The 23,281-nt window shown below is 39.8% G+C and overlaps 1 long non-coding RNA gene and 1 pseudogene across 1 annotated transcript in view; one reads left to right on the plus strand and one right to left on the minus strand.

Moving 5' to 3' along the window:
- LOC109549842 (uncharacterized) overlaps positions 1 to 23,281 on the minus strand; it is a 298,308-nt gene that overhangs the window by 65,893 nt on the left and 209,134 nt on the right. The window contains exon 5 of the long non-coding RNA XR_002176206.3: positions 13,088 to 13,223. This is a non-coding gene — a long non-coding RNA (uncharacterized lncRNA). The remainder of the gene's footprint in view (positions 1 to 13,087; positions 13,224 to 23,281) is intronic.
- On the plus strand, positions 14,251 to 14,727 carry LOC101331332 (small ribosomal subunit protein uS17-like; annotated as a pseudogene).

Below are 23,281 nucleotides of genomic sequence, written 5' to 3' on the forward strand. Positions count from 1 at the left end.
GATAGAAAGCCCAGAGGTAAACCCACGCACCTATGGTCAACTAATCTATGACAAAGGAGGCAAGGATATGCAGTGGAGAAAAGACAGTCTCTTCAACAAGTGGTGCTGGGAAAACTGGACAGCTACATGGAAAAGAATGAAATTAGAACACTCCCTAACACCATTCACAAAAATAAACTCAAAATGGATTAGAGACCTAAATGTAAGACTGGATACTATAAAACTCTTAGAGGAAAACATAGGAAGAACACTCTTTGACATAAATCACAGCAAGATCTTTTTTGATCCATCTCCTAGTGTAATGGAAATGAAAACAAAAATAAACAAATGGGACCTAATGAAACTTAAAAGCTTTTGCACAGCAAAGGAAACCATAAACAAGACGAAAAGACAACACTCAGAATGGGAGAAGATATTTGCAAACGAGTCAACGGACAAAGGATTAAACTCCAAAATATATAAACAGCTCATGCAGCTCAATATTAAAGAAACAAACAACCCAATCCAAAAATGGGCAGAAGACCTAAATAGACATTTCTCCAAAGAAGACATACAGATGGCCAAGAAGCACATGAAAAGCTGCTCCACATCACTAATTATTAGAGAAATGCAAATCAAAACTACAATGAGGTATCACCTCACACCAGTTAGAATAGGCATCATCAGAAAATCTACAAACAACAAATGCTGGAGAGGGTGTGGAGAAAAGGGAACCCTCTTGTACTGTTGGTGGGAATGTAAATTGATACAGCCACTATGGAGAACAGTATGGAGGTTCCTTAAAAAGCTAAAAATAGAATTACTATATGATCCAGCAATTCCACTACTGGGCATATACCCAGATAAAACCACAATTCAAAAAGACACATGCACCCCAATATTCATTGCAGCACTATTTACAATAGCCAGGTCATGGAAGCAACCTAAATGCCCATCGACAGACGAATGGATAAAGAAGATGTGGTCCGTATATACCATGGAATATCACTCAGCCATAAAAAGGAACGAAATTGGGTCATTTGTTGAGACATGGATGGATCTAGAGACTGTCATACAGAGTGAAGTAAGCCAGAAAGAGAAAAACAAATATCGCATATATGTGGAACCTAGAAAAAGGGTACAGATGAACTGGTTTGCAGGGCAGAAATAGAGACACAGATGTAAAGAACAAACATACGGACACCAAGGGGGGAAAGCGGTGGGGGGTTGTGGTGGTGGTGTGATGAATTGGGTGATTGGGATTGACATGTATACACTGATTTGTATAAAACTGATGACTAATAAGGACCTGCTATATAAAAAAATAAATAAAATAAAATTCAAAAATTAAAAAAAAAAGTTTACCTCAATAAAAATAAATATATTCCTTTTGAAAATCCAAAAAGGGGAAGGGAGGAGTTATCCAGTGAAATGTAGTAGAAATGAGAGACAATGTTTAAAAGCCCATAGAGAATGGACTTGAGGACATGGGGAGGGGGAGGGGTAAGCTGGGACAAAGTGAGAGAGTGGCATGGACATATATACACTACCAAACGTAAAATAGATAGCTAGTGGAAAGCAGCCGCATAGCACAGGGAGATCAGCTCGGTGCTTTGTGACCACCTAGAGGGCTGGGATAGGGAGGGTGGGAGGGAGGGAGACGCAAGAGGGAAGAGATATGGGAACATATATATATGTATAACTGATTCACTTTTTTATAAAGCAGAAACTAACACACCATTGTAAAGCGATTATACTCCAATAAAGTTGTTAAAAAATCTATTTGAAAATAAATATAAACTTATAGCTATAGTCCCAAAGAAATAGTGACTCAAGGAATAAAAGTATATGTTTCACTGTGCTTAATAAGTATATTAACATTTCAGTGATCCTGCAAATAAAATATAGTAACCTGTAAGAATGCTTAAATTCTTGTGACTGACATCCCATGGTTTATAAATTCATATATATCAACAAATAATGTAGAATATTCCCTTGAATTAAGTTACTAGTCTATAATGGTTTGGAATAAGAAATTAATATTACTCTCAAAACTGAAATATCAAAGTTTATCAATGTTTCATGAATATTTCTCCTCTAATAAATATATTTCTAAGGTCTAAATCTACTATTGACATTAGTGTTGTGCACCCATAGAAATCTGAGCAATTGACAGTGTCATGTACTAATCTGTAAAATAAAATTAATGTTTTAAGATGGTATCGTGCAGCCCAGTTTGCAAAGAGTTCTTCTGAGTTGTTTTACAATATTCTGCTAAGGAAGCACTGGTCATGAAGAATGCACTAAACAGTGTTATTTATTTCAGTGCAGAAGAACTCAAGTTTTTCTATTTCTTAACATTGCGGTTTGTAAAACCAGAAGGATGTATGAAATAAGTTCTGCCTCTTGATCTGTAAGAGAAAACTTTTAAGTGTTGATTTCTTTGATACATGTAAAAGATTGAGAATTAGCTGCACCTGAAGTAGTTAATCATACAACAGGACTATTTCAATATATAAAGGGTTAACGTTCTGTGTAGGAAGCCAAAAATCAAGTACTAATGGTCAGAACCAAAGCTAAATGAACTTTCGCTGGGCATGAGGATGAACTTGAAACATTTGCAGTTTTTCTGATTCATTGTGATCAAAGTCTTTGCTCTATTCTGTCCTCGAAAATGTTTTCTTAATTTCTAAGTTTTTCTCTTAGCCCGAAACAGTATTAGAGAGCATAACAACTTCTCAACAAATGTATGATGAATAAACTAATACACAAACTAAATGGAATAGCAGATAGGGAAGAGTGAAAGAGGGGTCCCATAGTGTGTCTCTGGAAGAATGGTGGTGCCACAGAGAGAAACCACTGGCTTGAGGAGTGGAGATGCTGTAGTGGGTAACAAATTCTTGCAGAATGTCTTCTCACGGAATCAAGCAGTAAGTCCTGAAATTCGAGACCTAAGCCCTGCTCTCGGAGACAGTATTGGCTTGGCCAAAAAGTTTGTTCGGGTTTTTCCATAAGATGATACAGAAAACCCAAACAAACTTTTTGGCCAATGCAATATATCAACAGAATATCCTTTCCTAGTGTTGTCAGGCTGAGAATATTCCGGAGAATTTTTGTCTGTGTCATCAGATGTTTCAGCATCAGAGTCAGGAAATCAACTTCGCTGGCAGATCTTTCTCAGAGCTCAGTTTAAACAAAGTTCCTGACGGCGAGTGCATTAAAACTGAGATAATGAACATGAATCATCAGCCAACAAAGGGAGTAAAGAGGTGGACTGGCTTAAGTTCTAATTTAAGGATGTGTCTTTTACATGTGCCCATTATTGTTAAAGCCCCATCCGAACTGATCATTCATCTATGAAGATGCTGCTCAGACTGGAGGAGAGAAGTGCGGGCAACATTGTCCCAAAAATAAAAATATCATTTCCTGAAAATTTTGCTGTAGGAAATTCCTACTTATTAAAATAGCTAAATTAAATATTTTCAAATGAAACAACTGTGTCCCCCTCGCTAACCTCTGGCTCATCATATTACTGTTCCATTTCCTAAAAGAAAGAAACCTTCGATTGTGAATTATCAAAGAACTCTGGAGTTTGCATGGTACTTCATCATCATTTTTCTGTGCAAGAAAACAAAAAAGAGACTAGTAGAATGCAAAAAAAATTCATATGTTTCAACAAGATAATCAGTTTTTCTGAATGAACAATAGTGTTCAAAATGGAGGCTTCCCCACACAGTATTGTAAAACTAATTTAAATAAATAAATGGGGGCTTCCCTTGCAGGTCTATGGGGACCTGTAAGTATTACTGACCCACAAACACAGGCATCAGAAGCCATGGCTGTGCTCACTTCACATTCCTTCGTGAGTCTGTGCTATACACACTCTCATCTTTATTGCCTGGTACTATACGGTGGTAGAAATTTTGGGGAGCTATATAAAAAAATTCTTCCCAGAATCTGCTAGAGACAGTTTTTATTTTTCTTTTCCAGCTCAGAAATTTGTATTTGGGCAAATTTCGGTTTGGATATTTTCAGCCTGTCAAAGATAATGATTTCATCCTTTAAGCTCTAGGCTCACTTTCTCTTTTAAGTAATGAGGATATCAATTTTCTTTTGGAAAAGAACAAGCAAACTGAGGAAACTTCTTATGATCCTTCCAAACTGATAACTACTCCCCTACAGAGATGCCAGCTTCTGTCTTCTTTGAGCAAAGAGCTTACCTATTCTGGCACTGATTTTTCTCATTTGAAAAGATGTATCATTGGAATAAAATGGCATTTCTCAAGATAGGTCTGTGGGCTTCCTTGGTGGCACAGTGGTTGGGAGTCCGCCTGCCGATGCAGGGGACACGGGTTCGTGCCCCAGTCCGGGAAGATCCCTCATGCCGCGGAACGGCTGGGCCCGTGAGCCGCGGCTGCTGAGCCTGCACGTCCGGAGCCTGTGCTCCGCAACGGGAGAGGCCACAGCAGTGAGAGGCCCGCGTACCGCAAAAAAAAAAAAAAAAAAAGATAGGTCTGTGGATACTAGTCCTGTTTGGTGTAGAAAAACCTACTGCACTGTCAGATTTTTTAAAAAAGATGTCGTCACTTATAAGACCTGTGTTACAGAGGACAAAGGGGACCGTTTTTCACCCAAACGTTGGAGACTCCACACTCCAGTTCCTCATCACATCAAAACCAGGATTCCTTATGCATATGAACCCCGTCAAATCCCTGCCCCATGGTCAGCAGAGAGGAGGGCCCTCAGCTCTCAGCAGCAAAGGTGAGGTTGGACTATGTAATCATAAATCAACAAATTACAAAAGGCTATTTAGAAAGGGTTCTGCTAAGATACAGATGAAAGAGGCCACAGTATTTACACAGTAAAATATTAATCAGTAAGTTTTGTTATCAGTAAAGAGGTAACAGGGCGTTTCTAGGAACCAACAATCTCTTTGTTAGTTCAGATTTTAATGTTTTGAATATGGGACATGAAGTTCTGTTGATTCTGGAAGGCATTTATCTCTTTAGTGATTCTTTAAGTATAAAGGGCCCAAGTTCAAAGAATTCTGGTAAACAGGGCTCCTACCCTTGGAGAGTGTACATGAACAAACTGAAGGCTCTCTGTAAGCTGTGTTTAACTGTGTTTCCCAAACATGTTTAACCACAACATGTACTTGCATCACGTGGAAATAACCTCCTTAGAACAGTCTTTGGGAAACACTGACCTCAAATAATTTCCAAATCCTGATATATATTCTGAAAAGAGGCTAAACCTCCGTAGGTATTGATTTCTAGCCTTCCAGACTAGTGAAAAAATAACAACAGTGTTTCAATGGTTCCTTGTTGTTTTCAGATTTCTTCTCTCAAATACGTTTTAACTGATCTTTACAATTCCATGAAATGGGTTTTATTTTAAAATGACACCAGGAAGCCACAACACTCAAGAGACTTCTGCACTTGGTCTCAGTGGAAAATCACCTGACCTCACAATAATCGTCATAAACTGCTCAGTTTGCAAGATCTTCTCTGGCTAAAGCCATGCCACGCTTCCATGTCCCTAAGATGTCAATTCCTTGAAAGTTGCTAGCCAAAATTCCCCATGCTTTCCACACAGCCCTATGCAGTAACTACTGTAGGGCGCGGTCAGCTAACTGCCACGCAGCAGGAAGCTGAAGTAAGCTGAATCATCCTTCCTGTGGCCACTGCGCTTGCGCTAAGTATACTAATGAGGTTTTAAAGTAGCGACCTATCCGATGCTGGCTCACAAGTCGCACCATCGGCGAAGGCCAATCACAGAGCGACACATGTTCTTAATCCCTATATAAGCAGACTGCTATAGGATTGCGGCGTCTTCCTTCCATCTTTTCTTTAACCAAGCTGTGCTCCAATAAAGTGTGATACGAGAAGAATCTTGCGTGTGGCGACTCGTCATTCTGCTGGTCGGAGGCGGCTCGCCGCATTTGGTGCCAAAACCCGGGAACTTCGCGCCCTGCATGGAGGACCGATTCAGAACTCGACACACGGAGTGAACCGTCGGTGAGTAGTCCAGTCAGGTATGTTTTTCGGGGGTTTGGAGCCTGAAGTTTTTACTTTCGCTTTTGTCCTTTTAGTGTTTCTCATATTTTTCGTTTGCTTGTGGCTACGGTGCCACCAGCCCGATCGAGTGTGTCTTCCCTGGCCGATAAATAAGTCAAGCATTTTTCCAAATTAATAAGTCGCTCGTAGATAAGGGCGCAAAATGGGGAATAGTTCGTCCGCGGAGCCTACAACTGATTTTCATGAGCCTATTCAAGCCCTTTTAAGGGACTGAGGGCTAAAGCTCTCTCATAAAACCATAAGTAGGCTGCTACAAGATATCGAAAGTGCCGCGCCGTGGTTTGGGGTATCAGGCAGCTTGACTGTTCCGTCATGGGAAAAACTCGGAAAAGACCTAGAGGAGTGTAACACAAGGGGAGAACTTTCTCGAGGCGCTCTCCCCTTGTGGAGCATGATACTTTCTTGCCTAAAGGAAGGAAAATGTGAAGAAATTATTCAACGAGGACGCAAGGCTCTTAGCATGTGTCAAGATAGCGCATCAGAGAATGAACAAACAGGGACTACGGTAGACAGGCCTGAAATTATGAAAAGAGAAAAAAGAAAACAAAAGGAAAAGCAAGAAACGGTGCCAGGATTATATCCAATCCTAGATGAGTTTAAGAAATTATATTTGTTTCAAGATGAATTAAATCCTAGAGAGGAGGAAGATTTAGAAGGAGCGGCCGCGGCATATGAACAAGAGCGGTATGGGCATTGGTACATGCCGCCGCTCGCTAGCCCACCATATTTTAATCCTGCGGAGGCTAGAGCTTCCGCCCCTGCTCAGGCCTCCACCGCAGTTGCGGCAGCTAATGCTCCTCCTCCTATGCCAAAGTGTACTTTTATTCCTCGGGAAGCATGGTCCCAGTTGGCCACTGCTTTCCCCGTGTTTGAAGATCCAGCTACACGCCAACGATATTGTGAGATGATAGATCATAAGCTCATTAGGGATCTTGCAGAAGCGGCTAAAAGAGATGGCGTGTCCGCCAATTACACTATCATGTTGTTGCAGCGCCTCACGCGAAATGCGTTAACACCTACAGACTGGCAGGATATTGCCCGCGCTTGCTTAACGATGGGGCAATACCTAGATTGGAAATCAATCGTGTCTGACCTAGCACATAGTCAGGCGCGGGAGAATGCTGCCAATGGGCAGCCGGCCTGGAATGTTGACATGCTGTTGGGACAGGGACAATGGATAAATAATCAGACCATGTTCCCTGTGCAAGTTTACAGCCAAATAAACGAAATTAACATGCGGGCCTGGCGAGCCCTCCCCAACAAAGGAGAAGTTTCAGGGAATTTAACCAAGATTATACAGGGCGGCACAGAACCATTTTCCGATTTTGTAGCTAGAATGATGGAGGCTGCCGGACGGATTTTTGGTAATGTAGATGAGGCTATGCCATTAGTAAAACAATTAGTTTATGAACAATGCACAAAAGAGTGTCGCAGAGCGATAACACCTTATAAAGGGAAGGGCATTGAAACCTGGATGAAAGCATGTAGAGAGATCGGAGGGCCTTTGTCTAATACAGGGCTTGCTGCGGCTGTGCTGGCTGCCGCCCACAGTGTACAGAACCCTGCCAAGTCAGGGGTTTGTTTCCAATGTGGAAAGCCTGGGCACATTAAGAAACAGTGCAAAAATGCAGGTGCGAGACCTAAAATGCTACAAGCTCAAAGAGTTCCAGGAACTTGTCCTAGATGCAAAAAAGGAAAACATTGGGCTAATGAATGTAGATCTGTTAAAGATATAAATGGGCAGCCCATTCAGCCCGCTGCACAGGTAGCTAATCCAAGAAATATCCATACAGCCAATTCAAAAAACGGGATAACGGGCCCCCGGTCCCAGGGCCCGAAGATTTTTGGGGCCCACGAGAGTGTGAACCTTCAGCCACTCCGACCCCAAGGCGAGCCACGTCAGGCTCCGCAGGGTTGGACCTCCGTGCCACCTCCAGAATGGTATTAACAATAACCATGGGCATACAGCCCATAGATACAGACATGAAAGGACCACTACCTAGAGGGACGGTTGGGTTGGTGTTAGGACGATCCTCCTCTATTTTGAAAGGACTTATTGTCCTCCCCGGAGTGATTGATCCTGATTATATCGGAGTTATTAAGGTAATGTGTCAATCCCCCAGAGGGATCATTACTATAGCCCCTGGTGATCGGATAGCTCAATTGTTAATTTTGCCCTCTTTTCATGAAAATTATCCCGCATGTTCTGCAGAACGAGGATCCAAGGGTTTTGGATCCACTGGAATTGATTTAGCCTTTTTGTCATTATCCCTTGATGATCGTCCTATGATGAGTCTAAGCGTAGAAGGGAAAACATTTTCAGGTTTGGTAGATACTGGAGCAGATCGGAGCATTATAACCACCAGAGATTGGCCAGACTCCTGGCCTCTACAGGTGTCTTCTCAAACCTTGCAAGGTCTAGGATATGCACAGACACCCAAAGTTAGCTCCAAGGAATTAACTTGGATCTCTAAAGATCAGAAGGGAAGATTTCAACCCTTTGTGGTTGAGGGATTGCCATTTAATTTATGGGGAAGAGATGTACAAAGTCAAATGAAACTTAGACTTACTAATGATTATTCTGAAGTCGCACAAAATATTATGCTTAAATCGGGATTTATACCTAATAGAGGGATAGGACGTAAGTTACAAGGCATGACCGCCCCTATAGAAGCCCGCGGAAATTTAAACCGCCGAGGCTTGGGTTTTTCTCAAGGGTCACTGAGTTTATGATTCCTATTACATGGAGGACCACAACACCTGTGTGGGTACCTCAGTGGCCTTTGTCAAAGGAAAAGCTGGAGGCGGCATCCAAACTAGTGGATGAGCAGCTACAATTAGGGCATTTAGAACCCTCCCAGTCACCCTGGAATACTCCGATTTTTGTTATTAAGAAAAAATTAGGGAAATGGCGTTTGCTTCATGATCTGCGAGCTATAAACCAGCAAATGCAAATTATGGGGCCTATACAGCGCGGTTTGCCAGTATTGACAGCTCTTCCGCGAAACTGGCCTGTTATAGCAGTAGATATTAAAGATTGTTTCTTTTCTATTCCTTTGAATAGTCGAGATAAAGAAAGATTTGCCTTTACTCTGCCCTCTGTTAATCATGAACAGCCCGATAAGAGATATCATTGGGTTGTGCTCCCTCAAGGTATGGCCAATAGTCCTACTATGTGCCAACTTTATGTTGACATGGCCTTGCAACCAGTAAGAAATGAATTTCCTAAAGTTAGGATTATTCACTATATGGATGATGTTTTATTGTCAGCCCCTTGTATGGAGTTGCTTGAACAGGCCTTAGGCGTTTTGATCAAATATTTAGGGAATAGGGGATTATTTCTTGCTCCCGAAAAAATACAGAAGGGAGATGTTGTAAATTTTTTAGGAGCTACTGTACATAGGAATAAGATAGTACCTCAAAAAATTGAGATTAGGACTAATTGCTTAAAAACATTAAATGATTTTCAAAGGTTACTTGGAGATGTGAATTGGATTCGGCCATATTTAAGTTTAACCCGCTTGGATCTAAAACCTTTGTTTAGTGTATTAGAGGGAAATCCTGATCTTAATTCCCCACGCCAATTGACCCCAGAAGCCCATCAGGCACTTCAAAAGGTAGAACAAGCTATTACAAATGCACAATTAGAACGCTGTGATGATTCTCAACCTGTTTGGATGTGTATTCTTCCTACCTTGGGGTTTCCAACTGGTGTTCTTTGGCAAAGTGGACCTTTATTGTGGATTCACACCAAATCTATGGGAATGAGAACTTTGTCACATTACCCATCTATGGTTGCCGAGGTCGCCTTATTGGGTATTAAGCAATGTGTTTCCTCTTTTGCAAGAACGCCCGAAAGGCTTGTAGTCCCATATACGAAAGATCAAGTAGAAGTGCTAGCAGCAACTACTTCCGAGTGGTCCATACTTATATGTATATTTTCTGGTATTATTGATAATCATTTGCCAAAGAGTGAACTTTTGAAGTTTGTGACTCAACAACCTGTTGTATTCCCAAGAATTACTGTAGATCAGCCACTGTTTAATGCTTTGACCATTTATACAGACGGGTCTAAAACGGGAAAAGGAGCTTATATGGTCCAAGGAAAACAACCAGTGATCATTGAATGTCGACCTGATGCTCCTCAAGTGGTTGAATGTCAAGTAGTTTTAGAAGTTTTTAGACGCTTTCAAGAGCCTTTTAATTTAATTTCTGATTCCTTATATGTGGTGAATGCTGTTAAGCACTTAGAAGTTATTTCTTTTGTTAAAACATCTAGCACTGTAGCTTCCTTGTTGACAGGAATAAGATGTCAAATATTACATCGTCAACATCCCTTTTATATTACCCATATTCGGGCTCATTCTTTGTTACCCGGCCCCATGGCTAAAGCTAATGAACAAGTTGATCTGGCCACACGCGCTCTAACAGCGCTAGACTCTACGACACAGGCTCAAGAGTTTCATAAGCTATATCATGTGTCATCTACAGTCTTAAGAAAAAAATTTAACATTACCAGAGCTTTGGCTAGGAATATTGTGAAGAGTTGTTCTGCTTGCGCCCAATTTTTGCCTACCCAAAAGACTGGGGTTAACCCCAGAGGCATTCTTCCAAATGAATTATGGCAAATGGATGTTACCCATGTTTCCTCCTTTGGAACGCTCCAATATGTACATGTTTCAGTGGATACCTGTTCTGGAGTGGTACATGCCACGCCTCTTTTTGGAGAAAAGGTTCAAAATGTTATTACCCACTGCCTTGAAGCTTGGGCAGCGTGGGGCAAACCCGCTAAGATTAAGACTGATAATGGCCCAGCCTATACTTCCAAAAGCTTTGCTCTTTTTTGTCAAAAAATGCAGGTGATTCATATTACAGGCTTGCCCTATAATCCACAAGGACAAGGAATTATAGAACGCACAAATCGCACGTTTAAAGAACTCTTAATAAAACAAAAAGGGGGAATCGCAGAGAACTGTACCCCTAGACAGAGACTTTCACTTGCCTTATTTACCATAAATTTTTTACATTTAAATGATGATAAAGAAACCTCTGCTGAACGCCATGTGGCAACAAACCATAAAAATTATGGCAAAGTGATGTGGAAAGATGTGTTGTCCAATCAATGGAAGGGCCCGGATCGTGTTATTACTCGATCCAGGGGATCTCTTTGTGTCTCCCCACAGGATCAAGATCCGATCTGGGTGCCATCAAGACTGACGAGAATTGTTGAAGAAAACTTCAGAGAAGATGCTGAGCTGGATGTTCCTGATGATTCTTCCCTTGCTTAGGGCAGAGAATATGACGTTCTGGGGAATTAGCCGGACCTGGCCAGTTCCCATGCCGGTTCTGCTGTATATTTGGGATTATAATATGTCTCTAGTTGGTCTGTCGCATGCGCGTCAGGGCACATCGAGATAAGGTCCTACTCACTCAAGCACTTTTGGCTGTTAGTGAAGGTGATTCTCCCGCAGCCTGGATCTCCGTCCTAAACAATTCGAATGGATTGCCCTTGCACGGAGAGGCCCTGTTGCCATTGCACCTCTATAGGGAATCAAAACTTATTCTGAGTCAGCCTTTGCACCCTGCAGCCCTTGTTGGCATTGCACGCAGGAAGGTGTCTCAGACATGCCAACGGAAGGCTGCCCTCGAACAGTGAGCACATCATGAGGTGAACACTTGTACGGGCTACATTCTGCTTGGTGATTCTAGTAAATAAAAAAGGGGGAGATGTAGGGCGCGGTCAGCTAACTGCCACGCAGCAGGAAGCTGAAGTAAGCTGAATCATCCTTCCTGTGGCCACTGCGCTTGCGCTAAGTATACTAATGAGGTTTTAAAGTAGCGACCTATCCGATGCTGGCTCACAAGTCGCACCATCGGCGAAGGCCAATCACAGAGCGACACATGTTCTTAATCCCTATATAAGCAGACTGCTATAGGATTGCGGCGTCTTCCTTCCATCTTTTCTTTAACCAAGCTGTGCTCCAATAAAGTGTGATACGAGAAGAATCTTGCGTGTGGCGACTCGTCATTCTGCTGGTCGGAGGCGGCTCGCCGCAAACTACCTTTATGCTCCAAATGACTCCTACTTCCCTCACTCTCTCAAGATTTGGAGAAGTGCTCTATTATGGAAATAACACTAGTTAGACACTCCTAGGTTCCAGTCCTTACCCTGTAAGTCATCAACCTGAAGACCTTGCAAGTTACTGTTTTTTAGTTTTCTTTTTTTTTACATTATTTTATATTGGAGTATAGATGACTATGTTGTGTTTCAGTTGTACAGCAAGCTGGTTCAGTTAGCTATACATATATATATATCCATTCTTTTTCAGATTCTTTTCCCATATAGGTTATTACAGAGTATTGAATAGAGTTCCCCATGCTACACAGTAGGTCCTTGTTGATACAAGTTACTTTTTGTAATTTCATTTACTCCTCTTGAAAAGAGAATGATGACATCTATACTTTCCGGGGACAACAGCGTCTTGATCTAGAATAGAGACCTTGAGTAGAACTGATATTCCCTTGACCTCTTCCCCACTCTCATTTCCTACACCATCAACAGAATTGCAAACAGCTAAAAATGAAGATTACATTGAAATTTATTGCTGCAAAACTGTTACCTTGAGAAAACAATGGTTAATAGAGTAAGGAGAAGAGCCATCTCAGCACCATCATTACCCACAGCCCTCCTGCAAAATGTAACCTTCACTATAGGACAAAAGCAGCATGTTCCAAGACTGTGAACTACAGTGACTACAATGGGGTAGAGGGCTTTACAGCGGACTCTCATTTCTCAGGCAGGAAAGGCCTTCTGACTATACTTAGAATGGAGTGCAGAAGTGAAGAAAGAAAAGGCCAAACATTCATACCACTTCTTCAGTGAAACCCAGTAGCACTGCATGGGTGTATTTTGAAAAATAAAGGGTATTCTTTTTCTTCCTTCCTTCCTTTCTTTCTTTCTTTTTTTCTTTCTCTGTTTCTCTCTTTTTTTTTTCATTCACTCATTCATAAAATATTTATTGACCACTTACCAGGAGTCAGAGGAATAAAGGCAATTGTGATTCTTCCATCTTCAGCCCTCAGTTACTGCAGTCCTGGGGTTGTCTTCTGTGTCCCAGGAAGCTGTGGGGTGGCCAGCACCAAAGTGAACAGTAGCTCATGGTGGCACTAGAAGAGCAGAGGAACATATGAACTGGAATGGATATGAGTCAACCTCCCTTTTTACTAAAAAAGCCAAATCCTCTCCCCAAAAGAGGGGTTTACTAACCCAAATGGATTTTTAAAGAATAGGTCTGGGGTGATTAATTTTTTATGAGAGATTGCAGAAAGACTCATGTACTATGCATTATTTAGCAAAGGATGGCCACATTTTAAAAATGATTACTGGATACATAGTGCACATAAAAATAAACGATTTTTTTAGGAGAGTTATGTGGCATAGCACTGAATATTGGGTGTCAGACAAGTGGAACTATCTGTATTTTTACTTCCAACTTATTTGTCACCAAAGCCAATTCTGAAATAAAAGATCTATGGTTGTTTCTTTTGATGTTGCATAGAAGGAACTTTCCCCAAAATTACAGGTGGCCTAGTGTGTAGGCAGTGCAGTCATGAGTGTTTTAGTTAATGTATGGTTTGTTTTGCAAAGACTTCTGCACATTTAAAAGAAATGTTCATGAATTTCCAAATGCTATGTTTGCTGTAGCAAGACATTTAGAGTAATCATTACCTCCAGCTGTGATTTCCATCTTCCCCACCACTGCTCCCTGTGTGTGCTTCTTTTATATTTGACAGACTTTCTGCATTTTTAGCCACCCTGACAATAATTATGTAGTTGGTGAGCAGCAACCATTAAGTTTAGGTACATTTAGTTCCTACTTAGTCCCAGTTATATGATCACGAAGCACTTCAAGAAGTAAAACAAAATCAAGCATTGTGACAATATAAAGCCGAGAATTTAAATGAAACAAGGAAAAGAAGTGATTCTGAGTGAAGTACAAGATAAAACACATCTTTTATGGGGTTCTTTTTTAATGTAATAAGTTACCTTAGAACAAATTATTTGAAAATAACTTATGAAATTACCATCAGAACACGTATCTATAAGCTATAGCAACGATTTCATGAGATTTTTAAATCTTCTGAATCTTTTCCTTTCTTAAATATTAAAACATTTTTTCAGGCGGCGGGGAAGATGGCAGACATTCAGGTGGAGAGTGCCTACCAAAAGCAATCGACCATCTTTCAAAATAAGAAGAGGGTTCTGCTTGGAGAAACTGGCAAGGAGAAGCTCCCGCATAACAACGGGAACATTGGTCTGGGTTTCAAGACACCGAAGGAGGCCATCGAGGGCACCTACAATGACAAGAAATGCCCTTTTACTGGTAATGTTGTCATCCAAGGGCGGATCCTGTCTGGCGTGATGACCAAGGTAAAGATGCAGAGAACCCTTGTCATCCTCTAAGACTACCTCCACTGCATCCGAAAGTACAACCGCTCCGAGAAGCGCCACAGAAATGTATCCGTGCATCTTTCCCCCTGCTTCAGGGACGTCCAGATCGGTGACACTGTCACAGTGGGCGAGTGCCCTCCCCTAAGCAAGACGGTGTGCTTCAATGTGCTCCAGGTGACCAAAGCTGCTGGCACCGAGAAGGAGTTCCAGAAGTTCTGAGACTGGACCCCTGCCCACTGCCCCAAACAAAGTAAAGTTTTTTTCCCAGTCAGACAAAACAAAACAAAACAAAAACATGTTAGCAATATTGTCTCAAAATAGAGTTACTATCCAGTAACTCCACAAAGGGGTTTTCTTTTTTTTCTCTGTAGGATCTCAGAGTGCATATTATCTCACTTTAAGACTCCATTCAATGTGTTCTTTATAACAGGTTGTTTAAGAATAAAACACAATTAATGTAGAATTGCACCTAAATTATATTCTACTTGAAATGAGCAAATAAAGTCAGAAGATTGACATATTAAAACTGTATAGCAATGTCTTCAGCAGGCATATTGTATGTGTGTGTGTGTACACATTTATGTGTGTGTATATACATATATACACATATATACATATATATTTAATTTTTTTAGCTGACATTTTTGGGATCTAGACATAGGTAATCGAGCTAGACACAGCTGATTCTAGTAAGAGTTATTTCCTTACTTTTCACTGCATTTTTTTGGTAGAAATATTTTAATGGAAACTCAATAAGAAAAACAACAGGTAGCATCTTTTAATTCATCAAATTCCAAATGAACTTAGAGTTGTGAGAATGCATATGATGTACACACACAAAGATTTTTCTTCCAAAAACATTAGACCTACTTTTCAAGTGTCAAATGAGATGGCAGATCTAGGTTATTTCTCAACTCCCTAAGTTAGGAATTTGGAATTTGTGAATTAAAAAATACTTCCTTTTGTTTTTCTTATTAAAAGTTTCCATTAAGTTACTTCTACAAAAATGCAGTGAAAAGTAAGGAAATAATTATTACTAGGATCAGCTCCCAAAACTGTAAGCTCAAAAGAAGTCTGGCTCCATTATATAGCTCTAGGTTACATATAATTCAGATGTCAATGAGATAGAGTCAAAAAATACATATTTTATTATTAGATATTAGGATTACAAAAACACAGCTTTGGAAAAAGGAGGATGGAAAATAAAAAAAGATTACCTTCATATCTCAGCAGTTAAAAATCATGGAGAAATTTCAGGGGAACAAGTGTGATCTTGAATTGTATATTTCTATTAATAGCTGAATATATATTTTTTGAAGTTTGGGATTAGGAGATAGTCCAGAGCACAAAATGGAGAGAAGCTACTTCCTTTGCCATATTAGGATTGTATAGGAAGCACCTGAACTTGGCAATGACTCTTTGCAATTAAGTGACATAAGAAAATACATTATCCAGTTGAGATTTTGCAACATTTTTGAGAAAATCTGAGCCCGTTGTACCAAAATTCTCATTATTTACCAGGCACCTTTCCAACCATAATACAGCAGAATTTTCTTCTTCTGAGCTCCTTCTCAATGGCTACAGAGAATTGGCTGAATAGAAAATGATGGGAGAAGTCAAAATGAGATCAGAACTGAGCAATAGTTATTGAACCATTTTTTAATGGGAGCCAACATGATCCATGAAAACTTTATCCTTAACCCATAATGATGATCTCTTTATATCAACCATCTCTACCATCCTTTATTATATTTATATGTACTTGTAACTTTCTAGAATTTAATTATGGTTGACCTGTGCTCCCTTTAGACATGAGGAGTTCCATTTTCTTGTTGGTCCCATTACCTTTTTATTATGATCTCATTTTTATGAGTAAATCCCTCATGGGCAACAGTCACAATTCAAAGCACTGTACATTAAACTCTTATCTCCTATAGTTATAATGCTATGAGTAGGTAATTCACTCTTGGAAACCTGCCTTACACCAAAAAATACTAAAACTGATTAGAGAGAGAAAACAAACATGAATAGAGAGAAAATAGTTAGAAATATGTTTTATAAACAGGTTTTAAATATATAAAATCAACCAAAGCACAATGAAATCTAGCCTCAAAATGCTTTCTTTCTTTTTTTTCTTTTTAAATATCTCTACAGTAAATATCACTTATTTTCTTACTCCAACGTACATTCAAAATTTAGAACCATCCATCTTTAAATTTCTGTTGCTGATTTCTATTACTGATATACATAAAAACCACAGAAAATCTCTGAATGTTAATACTGCAGAATTCGTTTCTCTAAGGCCCTGTGTATTGGTAAGAGGGAGTGGGTCAGCAGAATTCACTGAGAGGCGGGCTGTGAACATTACTTGGGAGAGAGTTATAATAAACAGCCCTCAAAATGAACATCCACAAGTCAAACAGCCTCAACTCTGTGCATGCAGTTTTAAAATATACTTCATGGTCCACTGGGTCCTATTTCAGAACGCTCAGATGATATTTATGGACAGGACTTCAAACTTCAAAAATGTTAAATTTCTCCAAAATTTAGGTATGGAGTCCAAGGAGGGCTCCACTCAATACGAGTTAGGAGATAGGAGTCCCTACATTTCTCACTGTGGTCCCTGGGATTGCTTCACCCAGCTATTTCAGGAGCACATCCTTGACGGAGAGCCATCACCAACTGGGCTGTAGGACATCCTGATCTCTCAGGTTCACTAGCAGGCAGGAAAAAGGAAGCCAGAGGCAAGATTAGGGCCACATACCCTGCTCTAGCCTGTTGATATTCTCTTGAGGCTTTGATGTGCACAGATGAGACCTGTATCCCTCATCCCTATTTTACTGATGAGCACATTCAGATTCATTCTGGGGCAGGGAATTCCCATTTGAAACCAAGTATTCAATCATAGTCTAGAATTAAAATGATATCCAACCCCTCCTTGGAAAAATAAGTGTTCAAGTCAGGGAGAGACCCGTACTCAATAACAAACTTGGTTCCACTCAAATTTCTCTCTAGTCTCTTAGAAAAGTAGCAGTGCCATTTTCTGAGGGTTGCAATGATTTTGTCACTTATGCGTTTTAATTTTTCCATAACGTTTTATTAGAGAAGTTTTAAATTTGTTCTTTTCCCAACAGAAAACAAGCAGCTATATTGTCTAAATATAAACTTACATAAAATGTCTTTATTTAAAGCTTAGTATTTAATAATCCAAATGGAGGGAAAGGGCACTAAAAACATTTACCCGTGGAATATATATATTTTGTTTCCTTCAATTTCAGAAAGGAAACTCTTACTTTCAAAGAAGTACCACAGACCATGAGCAGTATCTTGTACGTCAAATCTCTTAACAAGGCTTTTAGAGAATAATGGATCAAAATGCTGTCTTATCAGTAAAACATATTTCATGGTAAACTCAGAAAGAAAGCATTGAGTGGAACAGATGTATGCTCTTTAAGGACCATTTATAATACCAATCCTATTAAAAATAATAACGTAGCTTCTCTCTCTTTATAATATTTTGATCCTTCCTTTTGTGACACATAATACTTTACATGAAAATCCATTTCCAGGACAATCCTATTGGGCTGCTGTACTACAGTAAACTCTAATCTCTGGAAGAGAGGGAAACTGCGATAAAGGATAACAATGTCTACCTTTTAAATATGGGTTGCTGTTTTCTTTTGCCTTTAGTAAAGGAAAAGAAGGAATAAAGGGGGCACCATTCAAAAGATTTATTGCCATGCTAAAGAAAAGACTAAAAATAAGAATAATCCTTCTAAGTAGGAGATCAAACCTACCAAGCTCAGCATAGGGAAAGCTGATATCATTGTATTCAACTGAATAAATGAATTCTAAACATGAATATGGATTATAATGAAAGATGACATTATAGTCTTAAGAAAAAACTTTTCAATCTAAGGCAGACAGTTCGTAAAAATCAGCGTGTATGTGTATATTCACGCAGTGTAATATTATTCAAAAAATTTACATGTAATTTTATAGCTTCCTCCTACACACAGTCATAGGGCACAGATGAATAAGGACTCATGTTGATAGAAGAACAACTGTTACAAACAATGGTAAGTACGGTTTTCTACTTCCCCACCATCTCTCGAATCCCAACCCTTCTAAAAGGGAAAAACAGAGACAAAACCATTTCTAGAAAACAGGGCTGGGGGAAATCTTACTCTACATGCCTCCCTCTTTGTCTCAATCATTCATTCAGCAAATACGTATTGACTGTACACTATGCACCAGCTAGGGTTAGGGATATAATAATGAGAATAGTAGAGTTTCTTCCTTCAAGGAAATTATTATCTAGGGGGAAGAGAAATCTATAGACTATTACAATACAGCACACAAAATTCTCCCCTCTGAATACTGTATTTTGTGATAACAGGTCAAAATCCTGAGAGTGACTGGAATTAGAAAAGACAAAACAGGTCTGCATTCAGAAGGGGAGATGGAGTTGGCATAGATGCTGTAAATTCACGTATCTTTTTACATCAGGAGATGAAAAAAGATATCTCATGAGCCCCTGACTCTCTGGGCCCTCTCCCCATGCCTGCATTCTTCATATCTGTCCCCCATATTCCTCCAAACATAGGCTCCAAGACAGGTGCCCTATTTTTTGTGTCCTACAGATAGTTTTCCAAAAACAAGCAGATAAAAACATTCTGAGAAAAATTCAATTGAGTACAGCATGCCTGCAAGACCATGTCTCCTGGGAACTCCCAGTCTCCAAAAACCAGTATCATCGTCTATTAAAACAGAAGTTTCATCTGAGACATTAGGATAAATATCAGATACCCAGGCAAGATACAAGACAAATACATTTTCGAAGGAAACTGTCAAGTAAAATATAAGGTTAAAGATGTACTTTATTTACATCCAAATTAAGAATATAAAAGAGTCAAGTGAGAATTTGGGGAGAAGAATTCGTATGGCAAGAGGAATTCTATAGGAACCATTTACCCCAAAGGGAGGGAGGGAAAACTTTTTCCGCTTCAACTCAGGTCAGAAGAAAGGAGGGTTCAAAGGGACCACTCCCTACAGGAGTAAGTAGGGAGGACCCAGTAAACTAGGGTCTGCCTTCCATTTATAAAGGAGGCTTAGTAAGCTGGAGGGATGGGCCAGAGAGCTGCTTTGATGATGCAGAGAATGAGGATTGCTTCTGTACTGGGACTGGTCTGCCTGCCCAGAAGTTGTATGGGCAAAGAGTGCCCAAGTGTTTCCTGTTGACCAGATGTGAGCTCTCAAAATAGAGAACCAACCAAAATTGCTGAAGAGGACCGACCCGAGAGAAAACCATCATAGAAAGCCCCTTGAAGTCCAACAGAGAGAACCTGGGGGGAAGAGACCTCTGAAACACCAGAATGTAGGGGCCCACAGAAAACAAGAGGAAAAGCAGCACTTACATCGGGCAAGTACCACCATATGCACCCAGTGGGGACCTCTGGAAGCCCATAAAAGCACCCTTCTGAGAGTCCATGTTAAACAAATGCCAAGCCCACAGAGGCAAAATCATGAAAACCCTTCCTACCCCCTTCCTCGTCTTTTTTCCTCAGCCTTCAGAGTCAGAAACCAAACAGAGCAACAGAGGGAAAAGAGGAAAAAATAAAAAGCCTGGAACAGAGATGCTAGGGAAAAATGTCCAAAACTTGGGGAAGAGGCGAAAAGACAGACAGACTGCATGTCCTTTCAGTGTCCCGTTGAAGGGCAGCTAACAGGTTTACCCAGGGGAAATCATTATTTCACTTACTATCTCTACTGATTAGGGCCCAGACTCTAGAATTTGACAGTGACTTATAGATTTCTGTCCAGGGGAAAACAGAACCCAAAAGGTACAGTTTTAGGACAAATGTAGGAAACTTAATTCAGCTTTATTTTCCTGAGCGACTATATTGCTTCTGCAAATGCTCTGAAACCTGCTTTATCAGCCTACTGATTTCCTCATTCATGAGTTACATACATTTTAAAATTTTTTCAAATTTTTTTTGTGTTACGCGGGCCCCTCACTGCTGTGGCCTCTCCCATTGCGGAGCACAGGCTCCAGACGCGCAGGCTCAGCGGCCATGGCTCACGGGCCCAGCCAGTCCGCGGCATGTGGGATCTTCCCGGACCGGGGCACGAACCCGTGTCTCCTGCATCGGCAGGCGGACTCTCAACCACTGCACCACCAGGAAAGCCCTACATACATTTTTGATATGTGCTTATTTTATGATTGCAAGAGAGTCATGTTTTAAACTTTTTAAAAAATGCTTTTCTAGAGAGGCAACCTTTCTCTTTCTCTCATTGTCAACCTCCAGCCTGCAGCATAACCCCAGCCAAGGAAGGGGGGAAGATTTAACTAAAATTCAGCTCCAAATTTCTCATTATTACACAGGACTGTCCCTTTTAATTTCTGAGCAGAGGCCATATTGGCAATACAAAGTGACTTTAAAAGTTTCAGTAACCTGAGAGTGATCATAAATGTCTTGTATCTGACAAAATTACCTTTCCAGGGATAGAGGAATACTTTCTGTAATATATTTTTAAGTAAAGGGATAATGGGAAGTAAAAATGATGTTGTCTTTGATAAAAATCCTATGAGTTCTGTTTGTTCTGCTTATAATTACTTGTACTCTTCTTAAATTGATAGTTTCACTAAGAGAAAAGAAACCAGAATATGTATTTCTTTGTTCTTCTCTCTAACCAGGATGTCTCATTTTTAGTTAAAAAAAAAGAAGTTTTATATATAATTGATGTATGGTTCTTTTACATACAGAGAGCATATTTAAATTTACAAGCACTATATATGCTATAAAATATATTGAATCAGTTATTCATAGGATTATAAAAAGCAAGCTCCAAAAAGTAATAATTTTCATCAGGGCGATTTCATTTGAATTCCACGTTATCCAAATGATACCGATCATGTATTTTTCTTGAGCAATTATAAAGCAGATGGGATCTTATTATAGATTTTTGCATAGCAACAGTAAGATTAACTATAACCAAAGTTGAGATGACCTATAAAACCTGGCACAGCTTGTGTTATACAAGATGTTAACATTTCAACATCCCAAACACAGAAATTCAAATGAAATAGAATGCAGAACTACAAAGAAATAAAAGAAACTTGTTAAAACACACTTTCATTAAATATAACCTTTGAGCATCATATGAAAAACTAAGATACTTAATTCAATAAAAGTAGTAATGCATTATATCTTCATGTTATGCATAGTTTATAGTTCACACAGGAGTGAATAGAATCCTTGGAATCAAGTCTGAAATCTGGGGTCTACATGGATTCAAAATCTATATAGAGTCAAGTTCTAAATCCACTTCTTCACTGGCTGTGGAATGTGGGGGGAGGAATCACTTAGGTTATATTAGCCCCCATTTCATCATAATGTCTACTGCAAAGTATGTTAAGTACTAAATATAACAAAACAACATATATGAAGTACTCTGTAGACTTCTAAATCCTATGTTCATATTTATTATTAAAGTTTGTTTGTAGATATTTTCTCTTCTTGGGGGAATAGTATCATTATAATACAGAGCATTTTCCTGAAGACTAATAGATTAATGGGAGAAGATATAACGTACCATCTTTGAAGGCTCTAATAAGATTAACTGAGACTTTGAACTTGAGAAATGAAGAAGGAAGTCGAGTGGAGACCTCTCTGCTGTTGCTTCCCTTGTACACAGCTTCTACTTATTTCCGGCCAGTGGAGTGGGAACGCAAGGAACACAGATCACTCTCTCAATGCGTGCAGGGAAAAGCCAAGTGCAGCAGCTGTTACCAACCATGGGCATTGGCTCCCTGATAGCCAAGCTCCCAGCAAGACTCCTGGCTCCGAAGCCAGGCAAGTACTCAAGAGTCCTCGACTGCAAGAAAAGGCCTTCCCCTCCTGTTTTACTGCCCTGAATCTACTGAAAACCAATGCCAGAAGCAGCAGAAATTCAGGAGCTGAAGACCCACCGTGCCACAGGACTGACATTGCTGAGGGTGGCAGAGTAGCCTCTGCCAGTATTTCGCTCTACAATGACTGATGAGGAACCCCTGGATGACATCCTGCTTTTTCAAACTGCAGCTTCTCTATGCAGAGCACAGACAATAAGGGGAGAAAAAAGTTAAAACTCAGAGAAAGACAAAGTAATGAATATAAGTTTCCTCATATTTTAAGGAAATACCTTGTTCTTTGGAGACACATTTTGGAAAAACAAATGAATATGTTTTGGATTGGAATTATCCCATTGCGTAAGAAGATATTCTGCAGCTTCTGGAGTAAAAAACTGCAAAAAGAATGAAAGCAAACAGACGTGAGATTATTTAAAAGTAGCGTATGGTAACTTTGGACTATTAAGTAAGTTATTGTGTTACACTAGTTTCTCCTGTACTTCCTTGTACAGTTCTGAGAAATGTATAATGTCCTAAAAGGTAAATACCAGGTAATACATCAGATGATAAGCACTCTGCGGATTTATAACTACTGGATATAATTTTGGAAAACAGTGGGGTAAGTGGAAAACACTTAATGTATCATGGTGTTCAAGGTGCCACCTCCATATACAGCTAGCTTTTTGGCTCTGGAGAATGACTACACAAAATCATTTAAAGGTCAGCTATCAACAATTTAAGAAAAAATATACACATAGTATCTTGCAGTTTCTATGTTTCACAAGTCATGTGAAAGTGATAAATTCCAGCCTGCAGCTGCTGTGCTAATAAAGTTGCCAGTGAGTCAAGTTCTATCTAAATATATGCACATGCATTTCTCTT

Source organism: Tursiops truncatus, chromosome 4 (genome assembly GCF_011762595.2).
Source record: "Tursiops truncatus isolate mTurTru1 chromosome 4, mTurTru1.mat.Y, whole genome shotgun sequence".
Classification (NCBI taxonomy): domain Eukaryota; kingdom Metazoa; phylum Chordata; class Mammalia; order Artiodactyla; family Delphinidae; genus Tursiops; species Tursiops truncatus.